Below are 22020 nucleotides of genomic sequence, written 5' to 3'. Positions count from 1 at the left end.
GAAAAAGAATTCAAAGCTTGAGAAAGAGAACAAGCAAGAAGGTTTTTTCTCCAACATCATCATCTTCTTCTATTGTCGCACAATGCTATTAGGGTTTCATCTCTAATTGGATCTTGAACTATATACATCTATGAGAGATTTGAGAACTGGAATGGACCATATTTGAGCTGGTTGACCATATTTCTTCTGACATTTGTGTGCATAATACTCGAAATTCCGAAACCCTGGATGTATAAACCATGCTTTGTGAACCCCATAGGAACAAATAAGGAACTCATAATCCATGTGTGTTTGTGAAGGAAAGAGGGGGGGGGGGTGGGGGTCGGGGGGGGGGGGGGGAGAACGAACTAGGGTTAGAATCGAAGGAAAGAAAATATATATGGAATGTAATAAATCGGGCCACTCCTTCGGAATTGAAGTACAGTTCCGACTGACTAAAAGACCAGCCACACCAGCGATGATAACGAGAGAAAATCTAGGAATAAAAGAAGGTGAATCATTGTTTGTAAACAACATACTCCATTTGAATACGTATGTGAAGGAGAGAAGAGGTTACCTGAAAACAATACTTCACGCGATCAAGAAGTTAGGGCCAACACTGCTAACGGTGGTGGAGCAAGACATGAACCAGAACGGGTCGTATTTTCTTGCGTGATTTCTTGAATTGTTACATTATTATTCGGCAATATTTGATTCATTAGAAGTAAGAATGGGGACAAACAGTATGGAGAGGATGAAGATTGAGAGGAATCACTTTGCGGAGGTTTGTCAGCCAAGAAATCGCCCTTTCCTTTTCTTCTTGGTCCGGTTTATTACATTCCATATACAAGATAGTGGTGGTCTATACCATGATGGAGAGAGAGAGAGAGATGGCGGTGAGCATTCCTGTGGAAGGAGGAGACGCAATAGACGGGGTTTTTAATTTTTTCGATTTCATATCCCCCTGCTATTAAAAAACGAAAATGCGCGTTCGGAGACTAAAATTATAAAGTGATAAGGTAACACAACATGCTTTTTAGGATAGATGCCCTCCGTGTTTTTTTTTGTTGGACACTAATTTTAGGGCGCACACAAATGTGTGTCCTCTATCCTTCAAATTTTGAAAAAATGACATTAGTTTTTAGGTTACGCACAAATTCGTGTCCTCTATCAACGCGTGTCATTGTTTGCGCGTCATTAAAGGGATGTTTTCTAGTAGTGACTATCTACATAGACCAAAAAAACCCTGAGATACCTAATGGATCAACCAACCCTGAACATGAGGCATCGTTGATGGTTGGATGTAGTAAAATACTACGAGTGCTAAATCCTTTACCATCCAGGTAAGGCCAACGTAGTAGTTGTTGAATTAACTCAAAAGACAAATAGTACGCTAATGAATGGTATATACTTAAGGTTGAATGTAATCACCTTAGTGATAGTAATGATTAAACAAGCTCAGATTGAAACAGTCACGGAAGAGAACTGAAAAAAGCGAGAGACTTGTGGGAAAACGCAACTATTGACATAAGCAGTCGTGGGTTTTTAACATTGCATGGTAGAGTCAGGGCCGGTCCAAAGATATAATGGGCCCAGGGCGAAAAGAAAAAAGGGGCCCCCAAAATTATAAATATAATAAAAATAATTTAAAATAGACAAACCGCTATAATATTCATAAAATTCACTATTAATATTAAAAAAAAACACAAATATATACACAACATTACAAAAAGAAATAATTTAAAGAAAAATACTACTCCTAGCCTTTTTAGATGCGAAATCACTAATAATACTATCAAGATCAAATGTATTTCACATATCTTTCTCTATACATAATATTGCCAAACCGTTTAACCTTTCTTGTGACATCAACGAACTTAAATAATTCTTCAATAACTTCAACTTTGAAAAAAATTTCTCTTAATAGACGCAACAGTGATATTAATGGTTAGCAAAATACTATATGCAATAAATGTATTAGGGTAACAATCAACAATTTTAACAAATTCCAAAATTTCAGTAGCAAAAACTACATTATTAGGTAAAATCATTTTCAACATTTTTAATTCTACAAAAAGTTCATTTGTATCCACAATTAGAAAGTGGAAGCCTTATCAATTATCAAACTCAAAGCAAGCTATAAAAACAAGTAACAAAAATTATAAATATAATAACTAAAAAAATCGCAAATCTAATAACCAATAAATCAGATACAATGTTACTTTGTAGTAGGATATCTAATAATCTATTAATAGTTTGAAGGTTTGAACTATGAAGCTAAAATTTTGTTATTCTTAAAGAAATAAGTCAGAACTTAGAATCAATACATTATAAATCTAATATATATTCAAAGAAAAGAAACAAAAATATGATATACAAAGAAATTTCTTAAACAAAATGATAGTATACAAAATACCTAATTGAGTGAAAATTCTTATTTCTACAACAGAGAACATTATTTTCACTAACTCGGAATATACAACTTCAGAAATCTGATATATAAACAAAAGAAACTAAAATCAGAAACTAAAAATATGATATAACCTAAAAGTTTGGAAATTAGAATGAGAAAGAAAAATAAGAAACTAAAAATTGCATGCATGATGTCGATTTATATGTGCCTGTGTCACAACTCGCAATCACAACTCGCAAGTACGAGTGGCTGACCCAATATGTTTGCTTGACAATCGTCCATCAGTGTCTACACTCCAGACTTAGAGACTGTCTGGATGGCAATTGTCCATCATTCGAGACTACAAACAAGACAACAAATCGGTGATATGGAGATTTGGATTTTGGAATCGTTAAATCGAGAAAGAAGCGGTCAAGTAGAAGAGGAATTGGTAGTTACAAATTAGTTGTTAGGGATTAGGTAAAGTGTTGATTGTGAGACGAGAACGAAGGACTAATAGAGATGATTATGCCGATACAATTCACAAGGCATCGATTGATTATATGGCGCCCTAAAAGGATATTTCCCACATTTCTACTTCCTTCCTTAGACTTTTGTACTACACGTTCAACAACAGCAAACAAAACAGCCCATTATGTTAATTTTTTGGGCTAATTTGATTTTATAAGCTGGAAAAATTTTGGGGTTTACACAAATATGCAGATAAATAAAAATTATATAAATATATACTACATATTCTAAAAAATTTGGGCCCCCTAGAGTTGTAGGCCCTAGGCGGTGGCCCGGGTTGCCCACCATTAGGACCGGCCCTGGGTAGAGTTTAGGTTCCATACACCGGTAGAACCCGACAAATACTGATGGATGAGGTGTATAAATTCATGTTCTCGATTCACTTAGGGCGCTATAAAAATGTACAGAGACCTCAGGCACAATTACTGGGTGCCATGTATGAAGAGGGATGTAGCATGGTATAACGAGAGGTGTTTCACTTGTCGAAAGGTCAAAGCAGAAAACCAAATTCCCCACAGTAAGCTACAACCTCTCAATATCATGATATGGAAATGGGAGCAGATAACAATTGACTTCATCACCAATATACCAAATACTCCTCGTGGTATAGATACTATACTGGTGATATTGGATAGCTTGACTAAGAGTGCCCATTTCATGACTATCCAGGAAAGCTCCTCGACTGAGAAGCTTATAGAAATATACGTTAAGGAAGTAGTCTCTCGACACGGAGTACCAGTCTCAATAATCTCTAACATAGATGTCCATTTCACTTCTCGGTTTTAGAGGAAGTTCCATGATGATTTGGGTAATGATTTCATATCAGCATAACTTATCACCCTCATACTGATGGGTAGAGTGAAAAGAAGACACAAACCCTAGAGGACATGCTACGAGCATGCGGACTTGATTTTGGTGGGAGTTGGGATACATATCAATCATTGGAAGAATTATCCTACAACAACACCTTTCGTTTCAGTATTGGTAAGCCTCCCTTTGAGATGCTTTATGGGAGGAAGTATCTTACACAAATATGTTGGGGAGAAGTCGGTCAACAAGTCATGGGAAGTACCGACGTTGTGATCAAGACTACCGAACTTATCCAACGAGTTCAAGAAAGACTTCAAACTGTTTAGAGTCGGCAAAAGAGTTATGCAGATCAACGAAGGTTGAATGTTGAGTTCTAGTCAGAGACCTCGTACTACTAAAGGTTTCATAGTAGGAGGATTTCATCGGGTTCCGGAAGCGGGACAAATTAGGCCCTAGGTATATCGGACCCTTTCTAGTTATTTATCGGGTGAGCAAGGTTGCATACCATTTGGATCTGCCGGAAGAGCTCAATCAAATCCACAACACCTTCCATATCTCCCAATTAAGGAAGCGCATTACGGAGGAATAAACAATTATACCTTTGTAGGATATTCATGTAGACAAACGGATGAACTACGTGGTGAAACTAGTGGTGATCTTGCATAGGAAGACAAAGACCTTATTCAACAAGGTGATCAGTTTGGTGAAAGTATAGTGGCAACAACGAAAGCGATCAGAATGGACTTGGGCACCATTATAAGAGATGAGAAGCAACTACCCAAAATTATACAGTGAGATTTCGAGGACGAAATCTTTTTAAGTTGCAGAGAGTTGTAACACCCCATTTTTACTATTTCCGTAGATTGTAATATTAAACAATTATTATGAAGTGGGAAGTATATATATATATATATATATATATATATATTACTTTTTAGCCAAAATAATTATCTTAAACATGTAGAAGATGTCAATATGATTTCCTTGCACATATAAAATGCTCAAACCTGACTTCATATGAGGAAGTTATGATTTTCAAAGTTTTAGTGCAATAGTACGGACACATAAATTGAAATTCAAATTGGTTGATTGTTAGCCAAAACAATCTAAATGAGAGTTGAAGAGCTTGTCAGTATGAATCTGTCGATATAAAGACAGTCGAGAACGAATGTCGTATGAAGGAGTTAATATTTCATGCGGGTTTTAAGAGTCTAATACCTTTAAAAATATAACTTTAAAATAAAGTGAGAATTATCCAACATAGTATAAATGAAAGTTGTAGTACTCGCCGATAGCTACGAGTGGATATAAAGAAGGTCGACAACAGAGCTCGTGTGAAGAAGTTATAGAAAATACAAAACTTGCATTTTACATGGCGCATGCTTCTAGAAGGTGCCATGTATAACGCCTCAAATTTCAAGACAAATTTTTCATTTTTAATTCTCAAAATATTACTCATAAATTCATCACATAAATTGTAAGTTATTATCAAAACAATATCAGACTATCCCAAAATCCTCTAATCTCCATAAGCCGACGGATGTGTACAATCATGCCTCCGCCTTCCTGGCATCTACAGAAGTATCTGAAACACATTTAACTCAACACGGTAAGCATGAAGCTTAGTGAGTTCCCTAAAATACCACATACAAAAATAATAACCCTCTCATGGCTATGTATCGATATGGACCCCCCAGTCATGTCTCTCAGTGAAGACCCTCTGGTCTCACAGCTCGGTATGGACCCTCCGGTCATAGCTCAACATATATATGGGATAATATAACAACATAAGTCACAAAGACAGAATGTATAATAACACATAAAGAAGATAAGACCCTCTGGTCAGTAATAGAAATAAGACCCTCCAATCAGTAATATAAATAAGACCTTCCGGTCAACAACATAAATAAGATCCTTCGGTCAATAACACAAATAAGACCCTCCAGTCACTCATGCATTACCACACATGTAAGTATTGTGAGAAGACTCACCTCAACGCTTCACAATTAATCCTACACTATTGTTGCTGCTGCTAACCACTCCCGATCTGAGCCAAACACCCAACGCCATAATCAACAACTAACCAAGGCTAGACTCCAACCCTAGGCCCAAAGATAGCTCAAAAAAAGTAAGCCCACTAATGACCCAAACCCATTAGGCCCACTAAGGCCCAAAACCAAAGGATTCACAAGGTCCCACTAATGGACCAATTTTCCAAATTGGGCCCAACCCTATATAGACCTAAACCTAAAGCCTAATAATCCATAGTCCCAAAAAGTTGATCTCAGATACCCAAAAAAGTCCAAACACAACAATGTGGCACAAGAACACGAAGCCTAAAACACCACAAGCCCAAGCCCAATTGAACATCGTACAATGGGTGTACATTCAGATATGTTGGCCATACACTGCGAACCAGACCGCGACTCATAGACAGTGTGTTGGGGGTACCAACTCTTATATGGGGTGTAACTCGGCTTAACGAAAATTGATTTCCTGACTTAACCACTTAAGCTCTTTGCACCCAAACTTTAGGGAACCTTCGAAATTAACTCTTAACTGATAAAGTTGGCAACTTTATTAGTTTGCACATCTTAAAGAGGCTCAAAAATGAAAATTAATCCTTAAGACCAATAAAAACCACCTGAACACATGCATGGTCCATTCATAAGCATCAGGCAAGCACCTTTATGAACTAATAACCACAGAGATACTAAGAGTAGAAACTCAAAGCCCCTGGAGTGGTGGCAAACAAATATATCTCACCCATGAGACCAAAATGGGACCAAAACACATATAATACTATATCTAAGTTTCAAATGAGCAAGGTTAGAGCTTTATACCTCTAATGAGCTGGAAATGAAGAAGAGAGTTCAGACCTACAAGCCTTCCCTTTGATCCACCAACTTGCATCAAGTCCTAAATTTTGAATGAACACCAAAACCCATTAAAAATACACACAAGGAGCTCACAATACTCTTAGAGGAGGCTAGGGTTCATAATTAGGGTTTTATAGCTATGGAGGCTGATATATATAAAGGAGTCTTGAGGTTATAATAATCTTTATGTAGTGCCTAAACCCTAAAAATAAGGTTTGGCATCCCGATCATTACACGACGCGTACTGACTTCATCCGCGCGTCCCTCTACTCGGCACATGGGACTAATCAGCCAACTTATTCCACCGAGAACCAAACTCCTCAAAACTTCAAACTATCATATCTCCTTTGTTATAAGTCTATTTCCAACGAACCTTATATCCATGTAAAGGTGGTGAGAAGCCCTACGCTCCTAGCAACACATTATAGCCTTAAAACTCCTCGAATAAAAGTCCAAAATTCATAAAAGATCGAGCCAACGCCTTCACCGATACTCTTGGGCTCTAAGCACAACCCGAACCCTTTTATCACAAAACCTACCTTATCCCTATACAAAAAGGCCTAAACCTTTCTCCTTCAAACCTCAAAACCTTTGTATATGCAGATTAAGGCCTACAAGCCTTGAATTGAAAAACGATCTGAAACTGGAAGTAACAATTTTCCCCCATTTAAATTTGATTTCGCCCTTGAAATCGCTCAATGTCAATACTCAGATTAAATCAACAACCCGAGAAGTGCATCTAAAAAACCAAAACATAAACGATCTCCCAAAGACAACCGAAACCAATCAGAAACTTCTAACCTGAAGAAGGACAAACCCTGTGCCGATGTTGTAGCACCTAGTATGTGAGTTTTGTCTAAGTATTTTGTGTTTTTGGCCGTGGACTCGGCGAGTTGGAGGCCCGAATCGACGAGTCCATATTATGGACTCGGCGAGTCCGCGCTGTCTGATGAAACCCTAATTTCCAAGGGTTTGCACCCTATTTAAGCGACCATTTGCACCCCAACTCCACCCCATTCACCCTCAGAAGCTCTCAGTACGTTCTAGCTCTTGTTCTTGTGATTTTGAGACATTTTAGTGTGTGTTCTTGAAGATTTTGAGAAGGAAGTGGAGTAGATCAAGAGGAATGGAAGGAAGCCAAGCATCTTAGTGTTCTCTTAGTGATTTCTTTGAGGTAAAACTCGTTTTCCCCTGTCTCTATGCTTGTTACTCCATTAAAGTGTTTCTTGAGCCCTTCCCCAAGCTTGTATGTGCATTATACGTCGTAATAAGTTGATTGGCCTCTAGATCTAGGCATGGTTGAGCTCCAAGAGCTCAGATCTACTGCCTTTATGGACCCATGTTGCATGAAGACCTTAGATCTACTCTTTTGGTGCATTTTGAACCCTAAAACCCTCATGGATGAATATTTACACGTAAAGTTGGAAACTTTACGTGTTATTCATGCTCTACGAACCCAGATCTATGAATGACATGGACTGGATTCGAGCAAAATCGTGTATATGGCTCTTGCATGAAGCAGACTCGACGAGTCGCTCATCTGACTCGGCGAGTCTAGTCGCGAGTCTCCGAGTTGTCCCCTTTTTCGTTGTGCCAAATTGTGTAGTGAGTTCAGGGTGGACTCGGTGAGTTGGAAGCCAAAACTCACCAATAAGGGAACTCGGCGAGTTCAAGGCAATCTCCTTAGATCAAGATCAGACTCGACGAGTTGTTCATACAACTCGGCGAGTCGCAGCATAAGTGTTCTTCGGATGAAGATGAAATCGCTGAGTTGTTCATACAACTCGGCGAGTAGGATGAAGGACTTGAACATCAATTTGGAAGGAGAACTCGTCGAGTCAACGCCTAACTCGACGAGTAGAAACATAATCCAGGTTAGTAGATTGGACAGGGACTCTGCGAGTTGGCGAGCCAACTCGGCGAGTCGGGTGAACTGAAAGTTGACTCTGACTTTGACTTAGGGCATGATCAAGGGTAAAATGGTCATTTTACCCAAAGGACAGTTAGTAGTGTTTGATTGAGTATGTTGTGGGAATTACAGCCGGAGGATTTTCGGAGCAGCAGCAGCAGCACTAGACAGTCAGTTCCCGATCAGATCAGCAGCCACTCTGAGGTGTGTTGCCTTCCAGTAGAGATGGGTCTAAGGCCACAATGCCGACCCACCAGTAGGAGATGTATGATAGATGATTGTCTTTGTGATATCATCTAGGTTCGCTACTACATGATATATTATATGCTAGCATGATATGTTGTATGTGATAGTAGTAGAGTTTAGTTGTTAGGACCGAAGGGTAGTCAGACACCCCAGATATGTCTGATATTATGTTTGTGTTATGTTACATGTGATAGTAGTAGTAGGGGGTGAAATAGTCCCCGAGGTTCGGTTGTTAGGACCGAAGGGTAGTCAGCACCCCAGAATAGCTCGACATGGGTAGGTCAACGCCCCAGAATGGCTTAACACGGGTAGGACGGCACCCCAGAATGGGCGCACGGGTAGTCGGCACCCCAGAATGGCCGTACCGGGTAGTCAGGCACCCCAGAATAGCCTGGAAGTATGTATGTTATGTGTTTATATGGTATGTGGTATGATGGGGGAACTCACTAAGCTATGTGCTTACAGTTTACAGTTTTGGTTTTAGGTACCTCTTCATCAAAGGGGAAGGAGCTGGCACGGTAGCGGCACATCATGCACACACACTGGTTTCCGCATCTATTAGATTTCTCTGGGATTTGTACTCTGATATTTCGATTGGATGTATGATTTGGCTTTTAGATGTGGTTTATGTTGTGATGTGGTTTGATCAAACAATGTTTTTAATTATTAACGTTTTCTAAGTAATGTTTTAAAAACGAAATTTTTGGACGTGAAAATTGGGTCATTACAAGTTGGTATCAGAGCCCTGGTTTGAGGGATTCGGACACACCTTCGGGGGTGTTTCAACTCAAATCGAGGGGACAAAAATATTTTGGAAAGAGAAAATGTTTTCAAAAATTGAGAAAAGAGTTTTAAGGAAGAACAAAGTGTGTGATGTGCGCGACCGGCCGAGCTCAAGTAAGTATTCCCAAAAGTACCCATATAAGTTTATGTTATGTTTATCAGCTTTTGTAGAACAACATGCTAGATTAGGACTAACGATCTAGGAGTGATGCCTTATATGCCTGCTTTATGTGTTTCAGTTGTATGAGAATTGCATGCTAGTATTAAGTAGACAGTGAGTATGATAGCCTTATTAGGTTATGCCTGGTAATATGAGCTTAGAATTGTATGCTAGTACGGCTCCTGTAAGTAGATAGCATTGATTGAGATTGTTACCGTTGTCTGAATGCTGCTTGCTTCGTGCTATGTGGGACTCTGAATAATGGGAGTTAGCCATTAGGCGAATACGTCACATCACCTGTGATCAGGGTTGAATAATCTTAGAGTGTCGGATTTGATCCTACTACGTAGCTCTTGTTTGAGTCCAACCGTTGTAGGGACGAGTCGAGTACTCGAAGGATTATCTGAGCCTCATCACATGTGATGGTATTCAGGTAGTGGCTAGTTGGCATTACAAGGAGGCCTGCAGCAGCTGAGGACTGGATAGAGTAGAGTCATAGATTTCCCTAGGGCAAGCCTAGGATGAGTATAACAGTGTTGAACCATAGTGAAAAGGATCTGGTGGAGTCGAGGCAGACCTTGAAGAAGGTACTGATAGATGTGGAAGGTAGTATGGGACCGTACTACTGGAAGCAGAGGATCCGTACCCGAACCAAGGGAGGCCAAAATGAGACCAGGGAACTTGTGGTAGATGTGATCCCTCAAGAAGTAGTAGTATCACTAACAGTTATTATTTCTATATTGCAGAATGGTGGTACTACGATCGAGGCCAGCAGTGGGCAGTTCAGGTTCGGGATCGGGTTTCGAGCCGGTAGACGAGGGGCTACGTGAGTTCATCACGTCAGAGATTAGCATAGGCATCCTTGAGTCGACCCCCATTATCTTCGGGTCGATCAAGGAAGGGATCATTGAGTTGATGGAGGATCGCCTTAGGGCGTTCAGGAGCAACATGGCATCTGGCCAGTCGGGATCTCGCACGCTGTCCCTTAAGGACTTCAGGGGCAGTGGTGCGCCGGATTTCCACGGGGTGAAGGACCCCATTGTTGCCAGGCGATGGATTGTAGACATCGAGTCTGCACAGTTGACTAGCTTCTGCCCCGAGGGGTCGAAGGTGAGGTATGCAGCAGGGTGTTTACGAGACCAAGCTCGAGATTGGTGGGAGTTAGTGGGTGACTCTTTGGGAGCCTCAACTATCTAGGCTATGACCTAGTCGGACTTTGTGACTAGGTTCAGGGCAGAGTTTGCGCTGGATGTCGAGCTTTAGCTGCTAGCCAGAGAGTTTTTAGATATGAAACAGACGACGGAGACCGTGGCGGAGATCACTGCAAAGTTCTGGGAGAGGGCACTGTTGGTGCCCCAGTATGCGGGTGATGAGGACATGAGAAGGACCCGCTATCATGACATGCTCCGGGCTGATATCCGGGAGCACGTTAGTTTTTCAGCTTGCCCCACCTTGGACTCCATGATTGCCAAGGCGAGGAGAGGGAGATAGATTTGGAGCATATCTGGAAACGGAAGTCAGAGGAGGGACAGACAGGAGGGGCTTCGGGGAAGAAGCCCAAGGGATCAGATGGTAGGCCGAAAGTCCAGTCAGGACCGAGCCGCTGCAGGAAATGCGGCAGGCCGCACGAGGGGGCGTGCAGGATGGGATCATGAGGCTGCTACAAGTGCGACAAGTCTGGGCACTATAGCAGGGATTGCACTGCTCCGGCAACAGTTATTCAGACATCGGAGTTGTTGTGTTTCCACTACAACTAGAGAGGCCACAAGAAGGCCAATTGTCCCCAGTTGATAGCTACAGCGCCGGTGAAGGCGCCAGCCTCAGCGACCCTGCGGATCACAGATGGCCGACAGGGCAAGGCAGAGGCTCTAGTGGTGAGGAGCCGGGCATTTCAGCTGACCACCGAGGAGGCATGCGCAGCACCCGATTTGGTGACGGGTATGATTCTTTCCCACTCGTTTATTTATATGATGTTATGATATTAATATGCGCTCAGTATATGTATATGTGTTAGGATCGTTCCATGTGAACGGTATCCCAGTTCAGGTGTTGTTTGACTCGGGTGCATCCCGATCGTTTGTGTTCCGTGCGCTTAGCAAGAAGTTTCCTAAGTCTTCAGGCATGTTGGATTGCCCTTTGGAGGTAGAGATTGCTGATGATCGATCGGTGTGAGCATCGATGTTGTTTCGGGATTGCGTATTGCGTTTGTTCGAGGAGCGCTACTTGGTAGATTTGGTTCCCATTCCGTTGTGTGGGAACAAGGTGATTATAGGCATGGATTGGTTGAGCCCTAATGGGGTGGTGATAGATTGCACACAGCAGCTAGTGCGAGTCCGGGCCCCAGGTGGGGGAGAGTTAGTGATTCATGGTGAGGGGCCACAGTGTGGACCCTCAGTCTGTTCAGCAATGAGGGCTTGACGATACCTTCAGCAGGCATGCGCAGGATATGTTTCGTACGTGATGGATGCCTAGGAGGCGGGTAAGGCGACAGTGAGCGAGGTTCCGGTGGTGCGAGATTTCGCAGATGTCTTCCCAGAGGAGCTTCCTGGGATACCTCCGGAGCGACAAGTGGAGTTCAGGATTGACCTCGTTCCTGGTGCGTCTCCGATAGCCAAGGCACCATATCGGCTGGATCCTCCTGAGATGCAGGAGTTGTCTATGCAGCTGCAGGAGCTGGTAGACAAGGGATTCATTAGACCGAGTAGTTCACCCTGGGGAGCCCCGATTCTGTTTGTGAAGAAGAATGACAGGTCGCACCGGATGTGTATAGATTATCGGGAGCTGAACAAGGTAACTGTGAAGAACCGTTACCCACTCCCGAGGATTGATAATCTCTTTGATCAGCTTCAGGGAGCATCTTGGTTCTCCAAGATTGATTTGCGTTCAGGTTATCATCAGATGAGGGTCAGGGAGGAGGATACGCAGAAGACCGTGTTTCGGACGCGCTATGGGCACTATCAGTTCGTGGTGATGCCGTTTGGGCTCACCAATGCTCCTGCCGTGTTCATGGACCATATGAACCGCGTATGCAGACCGATGTTGGATCGGTCTGTGATAGTCTTTATCGATGACATCTTGGTTTATTCCAAGACGCAGGAGGAGCATGAGGAGCATCTGAGAGAGCTTTTGGAGACCCTGAGGAGGGAGAGCTTGTATGTCAAGTTCTCCAAGTGTGAGTTCTGGTTGCGCGAGGGGTAATTTCTCGGACACCTTGTCAACCAGAATGGGATTCTGGTCGATCCGGCCAAGGTTGAGGCCGTGATGCGGTGGGAGGTTCCGAAGTCTCAATCTGAGATTCGGAGTTTCCTGGGATTAGCAGGCTTCTATCGGAGGTTCATTCAGGATGTCTCCAAGATAGTCGTGCCCCTGACGCGGCTGACAAAGAAATTCGTAGCCTTTCGGTGGGGACCCGAGCAGAAGGCTGCGTTTGAGACACTGAGACAGAGATTGTGCTATGCGCCAATCTTAGCCCTGCCAGAGGGCGTAGAGGATTTTGTGGTTTATTGTGACGCGTCTATTTCAGGGTTGGGCGCGGTACTGATGCAGAGGGGGCATGTCATTGCCTACGCTTCGAGGCAGCTCAAGTCTCACGAGGCGAACTACCCGACGCATGATCTGGAATTGGGGGCGGTGGTTTTTTCCCTCAAGATTTGGTGGATTTACCTCTACGGGGTTCGATGTACCATCTACACGGACCACAAGAGTTTGAGGTACCTCATGGATCAGCCGAATCTGAACATGAGGCAGCATCGGTGGTTGGATGTGGTGAAGGATTATGATTGTGAGATTCTCTACCACCCGGGGAAGGCCAATGTGGTGGCTGATGCGCTTAGCCGTAAGGCGGTGCCAATCAAGGACGTTTGCTTGAGGATGACCGTAGTGACTCCCCTGTTGGAGCGAATTCAGGAGGCTCAACAGGAGGCTATCAAGGAGGATCATCGGAAGAGCGAGCGTGTGGTGGGTCAGGTTTCCTCCTTCGATTATGATAGCCGAGGACTATTGACACTACACCACAGGGTGTGGGTGCCGTATCACGGAGGCGTGCGCCAGATCTTGATGGAGGAGGCGCACAAGACCCGATTCTCTATTCATCCCGGGGCAATGAAGATGTATAGGGATCTTTGTCTAGATTATTGGTGGCCCTGCATGAAGTGGGATGTGGCGTGGTACGTCGAGCGATGCCTGACTTGCAGGAAGGTCAAGGCCGAACATCAGAGACCGCATGGCAAGATGCAGTCGTTGGACATCCCGTTGTGGAAATGGGAAGATATCACGATGGATTTTATCACGAAGCTTCCCAGGACCGCGCGGGGAGTGGATTCGATTTGGGTCATCGTGTATCGATTGACCAAGAGTGCTCACTTTATCCCGATTCAGGAGAGCATATCGGCCGAGAAATTGTCCGACATCTATATCAGGGAGATCGTGGCGCGGCACGGGGTGCCAGTATCGGTTATCTCGGATAGGGATGTGCGTTTTACTTCCAGGTTTTGGAAGAGATTTCATGACGAGTTGGGCACTCGTTTACATTTTAGTACCGCCTTTCACCCGCAGACGGATGGTCAGAGCGAGCGGACCATCCAGACTTTGGAGGATATGTTGCGGGCATGCGTGTTGGATTTTGGTGGTAGCTGGGATACCTATCTTCCCTTGGCCGAGTTCTCATACAACATCAACTACCACGCGAGTGTTGATCGTCCCCCATTCGAGATGTTGTACGGACGGAGGTGCAGGACCCCAATATGCTGGGGTGAAGTTGGCCAGAGGGTCATGGGGAGCACCGAGGTGGTGCTCAAGACGACCGAGAGGATCCAGCAGGTTCGGAGCAGGCTTCAAACTGCTCAGAGTCAGCAGAAAAGTTATGCCGACAAGCGTCGATCCGACTTGGAGTTCCAAGTCGAGGTTATGGTTCTCCTAAAGGTGTCGCCTTGGAAAGGCGTCATTCGATTCAGGAAGCGGGGCAAGTTGGGCCTGAGATTTATCGAACCGTTCAGGGTTGTAGCCGGGTGGGCAAGGTGGCGTATAGGCTGGATCTGTCGGTCGAGCTCAGCCAGATCCACAACACTTTCCATGTCTCTCAGCTGCGGAAGTGCTTAGTGGATGATTCAGCAGTAGTGCCGTTGGAGGATATTTAGGTTGATGACAGCCTAAATTACATTGAGCGCCCAGTCGCAATCCTTGACAGGAAGTCGAAGGATTTGAGGAACAAGAGGGTGGAACTAGTGAAGGTGCAATGGCAGCACCGCAAGGGCTCGGAGTGGACTTGGGACCCGGTAGAAGAGATGATGGAGCATTACCCCGAGCTGCTTCAGTATCGAGCAACAGACTTCAAGGACGAAGTCTAAAATAAGTGGGGGAGATTTGTAGCACCTGGTTCCTGGTACGTGAGTTTTGTCTAAGTATTTTGTGTTTTTGGCCGTGGACTCGGCGAGTTGGAAGCCCAACTCGCCGAGTAGAGACGAGACTTGGGGCACGGTTAAAGATGGCGGATCGACGAGTCCATATTATGGACTCGGCGAGTCCGCGCTGTCTGATGAAACCCTAATTTCCAAGGGTTTGCACCCTATTTAAACAACCATTTGCGCCCCAACTCCGCCCCATTCACCCTCAGAAGCTCTCCATACGTTCTAGCTCTTGTTCTTGTGAGTTTGAGGCATTTTAATGTGTGTTCTTGAAGATTTTGAGAAGGAAGTGGAGTAGATCAAGAGGAAGGGAAGGAAGCCAAGCATCTTAGTGTTCTCTCAGTGATTTCTTTGAGGTAAAACTTGTTTTCCCCGTGTCTCTATGCTTGTTACTCCATTAAAGTCTTTCTTGATCCCTTCCCCAAGCTTGTATGTGCATTATAATTCGTAATAAGTTGATTGGCCTCTAGATCTAGGCATGGTTGAGCTCCAGGAGCTCAGATCTACTGCCTTTATGGAACCATGTTGCATGAAGACCTTAGATCTACTCTTTTGGTGCATTTTGAACCCTAAAACCCTCATGGACGAATATTTACACATAAAGTTGGAAACTTTACGTGTTATTCATGCTCTACGAACCCAGATCTATGAATGGCATGGACTTGATTGGAGTAAAATCGCGTATATGGCTCTTGCATGAATCAGACTCGGCGAGTTGCTCATCTGACTCAGCGAGTCTAGTCGCGAGTCTTCGAGTTGTCTCCTTTTTCGTTGTGCCGAGTTGTGTAGTGAGTTCAGGGTGGACTCGGTGAGTTGGAAGCCAAAACTCACCCATAAGGGAACTCGGCGAGTCGATGCCCAGACTCGGCGAGTTCAAGGCAATCTTCTTAGATCAAGATCAGACTCGACGAGTTGTTCATACAACTCGGCGAGTCGCAGCATAAGTGTTCATCGGATGAAGATGAACTCGCCGTGTTGTTCATACAACTCGGCGAGTAGGATGAAGGACTTGAACATCAATTTGGAAGGAGAACTCATCGAGTCAATGCCTAACTCGACGAGTAGAAATAGAATCCAGGTCAGTAGATAGGACAGGGACTCGGCGAGTTGGCGAGCCAACTCGGCGAGTCGGGTGAACTGAAAGTTGACTCTGACTTTGACTTAGGGCATGATCAAGGGTAAAATGGTCATTTTACCCAAAGGACAGTTAGCAGTGTTTGATTGAGTATGTTGTGGGAATTACAGCCGGAGGATTACCGGAGCAGCAGCAGTAGCAGTAGACAATCAGTTCCCGATCAGATCAGCAGCCACTCCGAGGTAAGTTGACTTCCAGTAGTGGTGGGGCTAAGGCCACAATGCCGTCCCAGCAGTAGGAGATGTATGATAGATGATTGTCTTTGTCGTATCATCTAGGTTCGCTACCACCTGATATGTTATATGCTAGCATGATATGTTGTATGTGATAGTAGTAGAGTTCGGTTGTTAGGACCGAAGGGTAGTCAGACACCCCAGATATGTCTGATATTATGTTTGTGTTATGTTACATGTGATAGTAGTAGTAGGGGTGAAATAGTCACCAAGGTTCGGTTGTTAGGACCGAAGGGTAGTCAGCGCCCCAGAATAGCTCGACATGGGTAGGTCAGCGCCCCAGAATGGCTTGACACGGGTAGGACGGCACCCCAGAATGGTCGCACGGGTAGTTGGCACCCTAGAATGGATGTACCGGGTAGTCAGGCACCCCAGAATAGGCTGGTAGTATGTATGTTATGTGTTTATATGGTATGTGGTACGATGGAGGAACTCACTAAGCTTTGTGCTTACAGTTTACAGTTTTGGTTTCAGGTACCTCTTCATCAAAGGGGACGGAGCTGGCACGGTAGCGGCACATCATGCACACACACTGGTTTCCGCATCTATTAGATTTCTCTGGGATTTATACTCTGATATTTCGATTGGTTGTATGATTTGGCTTTTAGACATGGTTTATGTTGTGATGTGGTTTGATCAAACAATGTTTTTAGTTATTAATGTTTTCTAAGTAATGTTTTAAAAAAGAAATTTTTGGACGTGAAAATTGGGTCGTTACAGATGTAGAGACACTTCCGCCTCTGTAAAACCTAGAATCTATATTCATCTGTCTCCCCGACAAACCGCCCATGTAGAACATCACCATATCAACCCCTCATCGAATAACAGACCCAACAAAACACTTCCAACCCTAATTATCCTGTTGTGACTAATGGAACAAGTTGCTGACCATAATCAGCTATTGTTCACTTATGCCTCAGATACTAGTCGATCCTGACCGAAACTCAAAAGGAATGGAGGGGTCACCTCTCAGCAAGGACCAACCACCAATACTGCTATTAGAGCCCATCTGAAGGATGAACCTCAATACTCTGCCCTCAAACACTAATGAAAACCTGCCGGTCCACATGGAACCGAAGCCTTACACTAGGTTTTACCTCCTTTTAGACTGAACCATCCCTCTACCAATCATAGGACGATTCAGCTCCGGCCCCGAACTGAATGACCATGCCCGATCGAAACTATCCATCGATATTCGAAAAAATAACTCCAACTACCTTCTAATGCTTAACACCGAATCCGAATAAAGGATCGATTCTCGACCCAACAATTGAACCTCCAAGGCTACCCTATCACATCCGATAATACGACTCCATAGCCGTTCAATATAACAGAGCTTTCTCAACCAATCAATTTGTACACGCAATCACTAAGTTCATTTTACCCCAAGCAAACATTACATTAGATCTAGAGCCACACATCACCTGCAACATCTGTCGTCTACCACTTACTAATTCGATGCGTTTCATGGTCCTCCCCAAGCTAAATAAACCTACCCACCAGGTCTAAAACATCAGATGGATACCATAACCATTCAAAATGAAATCCATCTAAAAATCTAAAATCCCAGCCTGCCTATCCTTTACATAGATAGAGCCAAACTCAAACACAAGATTCTGGTCCAACAACAAAATTAGAACCACTCTTATCCAATCTGATACTCAACTCATGACCCAAGTTCCGCGAATCTACATGTGCATTAGTCTCCAATCCTTCCGATTTTCGACCACCCCTCCCTAAATCGAGATATAAAGGTTTCCGACCATCACTGAGACCCCAATATCACCCCTGGTACGGACACAAGGTTCCTAAAGACTCAATTGGCAAGGCTACCCAAGCCTAAGAACCCCTCTATACCACACACCGACTGGTGAATGTTACGGCTCCCCGTATTCATAAAACACTCTCTTAGTGACTAGTGAATGCTACAGTTCCCTATAGTCTTGCAACACTCTCTCCCTAATTATTGAATGCTACGGCTCCCCGTAGTCTTACAACTCTCTCTTGCTGACTAGTAAATGCTACGGCTCCCCGCCGTCTTACAACTCTCACTCACTGACTAGTGAATGCTATGGCTCCCTGCAGTCTTACAACACTCCCTTGCTCGCAATGGGCTCATCCTGTGGTCTATCCTGATAGTCCTAAGTGATTACTCCCACCAGGATCCATTCACTCTATTACCACCTCACATCCACTAGTTTACTGAATAATCCCACAACCAAATCATCGAACCATCACCATACTGAGTTCACTAACTCATGCTCTACGATCCAACATAGATAGGTGCGCACACCCGCCCAGATTAGGCATCGCTACTCCCGACAAAAATTGTCGCAACAAAATACTTTCCCTCAATACAATTTACATCCTTGGACAATCCCCGCATGGCGACAATTAACTTATGGTTACACAACTGGAATAGATAGTAGTCTCTCGATGCTCCACTTGTCATCTAACAAACTTGAGTCTTATAATAATCCAACAATTTAGGGCATCATTCTTGGATACCACGATACACCATCACAAAATATCACAACATCTTGCCATGACCATTGATCTTCAGCTTACATAACTCGAAACCTTGAAGTACTCCAACTCATAATTTGATGTACGGAGGAATCGTTAATGACTAGGAACGTGTTGATGACAATCCAAAACCCCATCCTCTACTGATCAAAACCCATGCGAAACTACACATACCGACTCTAAAGTTGATTGACAAATAAATTGTTGTCCTTCCTAGAGTACAGATAGCAATCTACACATCGAATTAATAGTTCTCTCATCAATCAAAAATTGACCTTAACGACCCAACCGCCTCGAAACTATAACATTAGCAAACCCAAAAGAAACACTGACCACCATAAGATCCCTGACCAACGGCTACCTTCCGTGATGACACCCCTTCATTCCTAAGAACATACAACATGCATCACCTCGCTCTGCATCTTGCCTTTACTACCTCTAGACTCTAGTCTCATATACTCGGACCACAGATCCCCATAACCCAATATTTTGATCGGCAACTTAAACAGATTAATGATCCTCCCAACAAAATGCCCTATTCTCCCCCAATTGACATACAAAAAAGAGCACACTTCAAACTGGCTCACCAGATCTACATACCCGACCTTTGGAATGTACCACATAACACTCGATGACCCTCCGGATAAAAAAACAAGCAAATCCAAGTATTCGAAATGTTAGAGGGAAACCTCAGAAACCTCCCAATGTGACTGACTCTAGCCACCCAAAATCTCATTCGGCTGCACAAGAAAATATTTCGACAGTCCTAAAATAGCACCGACTCTGTATTTGGAAATAAGGGGCTATCACACACTTCATTCTCCGCATCCTTTAGAAACACCCCAATCGCAAGAATCGACATAGAAATCGAAGACCTCAATCACACAGTGAATTCGCAGCATAGACAATGAAGGTTTTCGTCCCGAGATACTCCCTATGGTTACCTGGAACTGTTGCTATAATACGCATTACCATACTCATTTGAGGCGCATCCTTGTCCTTGTCCGTCACAGTACCCACTAATGACTCCCTCCTGTCTTAAGAAATAACTTGAGGCACTCATATCACAACAAATCCATTTGGTGCTGATACCGCCACTATCTGGAACCCCACGGGATCTTCCTCTAATCTCTAAAATCAGAAGCTCACTTACCCTTCCTTCCAAAACGGAAAGTTGGATGAATATAATCCTCGTCATAGAAACTGCCATCACAATCCATCGGCCGATTACTCTATTCTGACGGCAATCCTCCACAATGTGTCATCTCCACTTCCTTTTTGAGTCCTGCAACTCCAACTGGAACCTCACCAGTCCAATCCCTCGAGACCTAAACTTGATTTTTCTCGCAAGGTATACTCCATTTAAGCTCGACCGACATGGCCCTCTAGCCCCATAATTTACCGTATCTACTCTCGGTCTGAACAATCACAGTGGGATAATCAGTAAAGACGGAAACACACTCTACTACGAATCATGGTACCCAAACAATGTTATCTCCCCTCAACATGCTTCTTAGAACCTCTGGAATTCTCCTTGTTTCGAGTATGGGTCTCTGTTTTCAGTAGTACGGGCACAATACTACCTTCCACATCTACCTATACTTTTGTCAAGGATCATCCCAGATTTTCTAAGTAGCTGGTCGACTTCCCAATCGACCAATCTCATGCCACATGCTAACTCCCCAATGAATACTCCCCTCTAAACAGTGCACTCATCGGACTGAAATTACTCCCTAGATTCTCCTAAGTTCCCATGTTTGTCTGCTATCAGCTGCTGAAGAGTTCCTCGCAATGTCAGTTAGCTATTTCATGAATACAATCACAGGAAACAAAGCTTAGATAATCCTTTGAGTAACAAAATCATCACTACAATGGTTGGACTCAGACGAGAGTTGCGCAGTAGGGTCAAATCCGTCACTCTGATATTATCCAACCTCTTTCACATGTGACTTGACATATTCACTTAATAGCTAACCCACATCACTCACGAGTTCTACAAAGCACAAAGCATTAGCATTCGGGCATCGAGCAAGCTCCACCAGCACATAAAACCACTCTCGCATACAACTCCAATTGCCATATCCACAATATAAAAGACATCATCAAATTTAGGAATTCCTACCTCTCAACTCCTCAGAGATCTTTAATTATACATATGCAACAATATTAGCTCACATAACATGCATAAAGGCATCTCTCTCCTAAGCAAGCACACTAGCATGCAATTCTGAGCAGATCCTTATCCATAAACTAGAATGTAGTTTTATCAGCTCATAGTAACAACACATAATCAAGTAATGGTAATTTGGCAAATCACCGTTCAGGCTCTGGCTGATTGTACACAACTCTTCGGATCTGCTTTCAAAACTCTTTAATATCTTTGGAAAATGGGGTGATGAAAAATCATTCTCTTATGAAAAGTTATCAACTCCTCAATTTAAGTCCAGACATACCCGAGGGTGTGCCAGAATCCTTCAAACCAAGGCTCTGATACCAGATTGTAACGCCTCAAAATTCAAGAAAAATTTTTCATTTTAATTCTCAAAATATTACTCTTAACTTCAAATCATCACATCAATTTTAAGTTATTATCAAAACAATTTCAAAGAATCCCAAAATCCTCCAATCTCCATAAGCCGATGGATGTATACAATCGTGCTTCCGCCTTCCTAGAATCTACAGATGTACCTAAAACACATTTAACTCAACACGGTAATCACGAAGCTTATTAAGTTCCCCAAAATACCACATACACAAATAATAAGCCTCTTATAGTTATGTCTTGATATGCACCCTCTGGTCATGTATCTCAGTGAAGACCCTCCGGTCTCACAACTCGGTATAGAGCCTCCAGTCATAACTCAATATATATACAGAATAATAAAACAACATAAGGTACCACTAACAGCTCGGTATAGAGCCTCCACTAATGACCAAACCCATTGGGCCCACCAAGGCCCAAAACCAAAGGATTCACAAGGTCCCACTAATGGCCCTGTTTAGGTGCGAAGTTTTCCATATATGACTTTGTAATA

The sequence above is a fragment of the Lactuca saligna genome, chromosome 7 (assembly GCF_052625555.1).
Source record: "Lactuca saligna cultivar CGN05327 chromosome 7, ASM5262555v1, whole genome shotgun sequence".
NCBI classification, from domain to species: Eukaryota; Viridiplantae; Streptophyta; class Magnoliopsida; order Asterales; family Asteraceae; genus Lactuca; species Lactuca saligna.
This window is presented reverse-complemented; position numbering follows the sequence as displayed.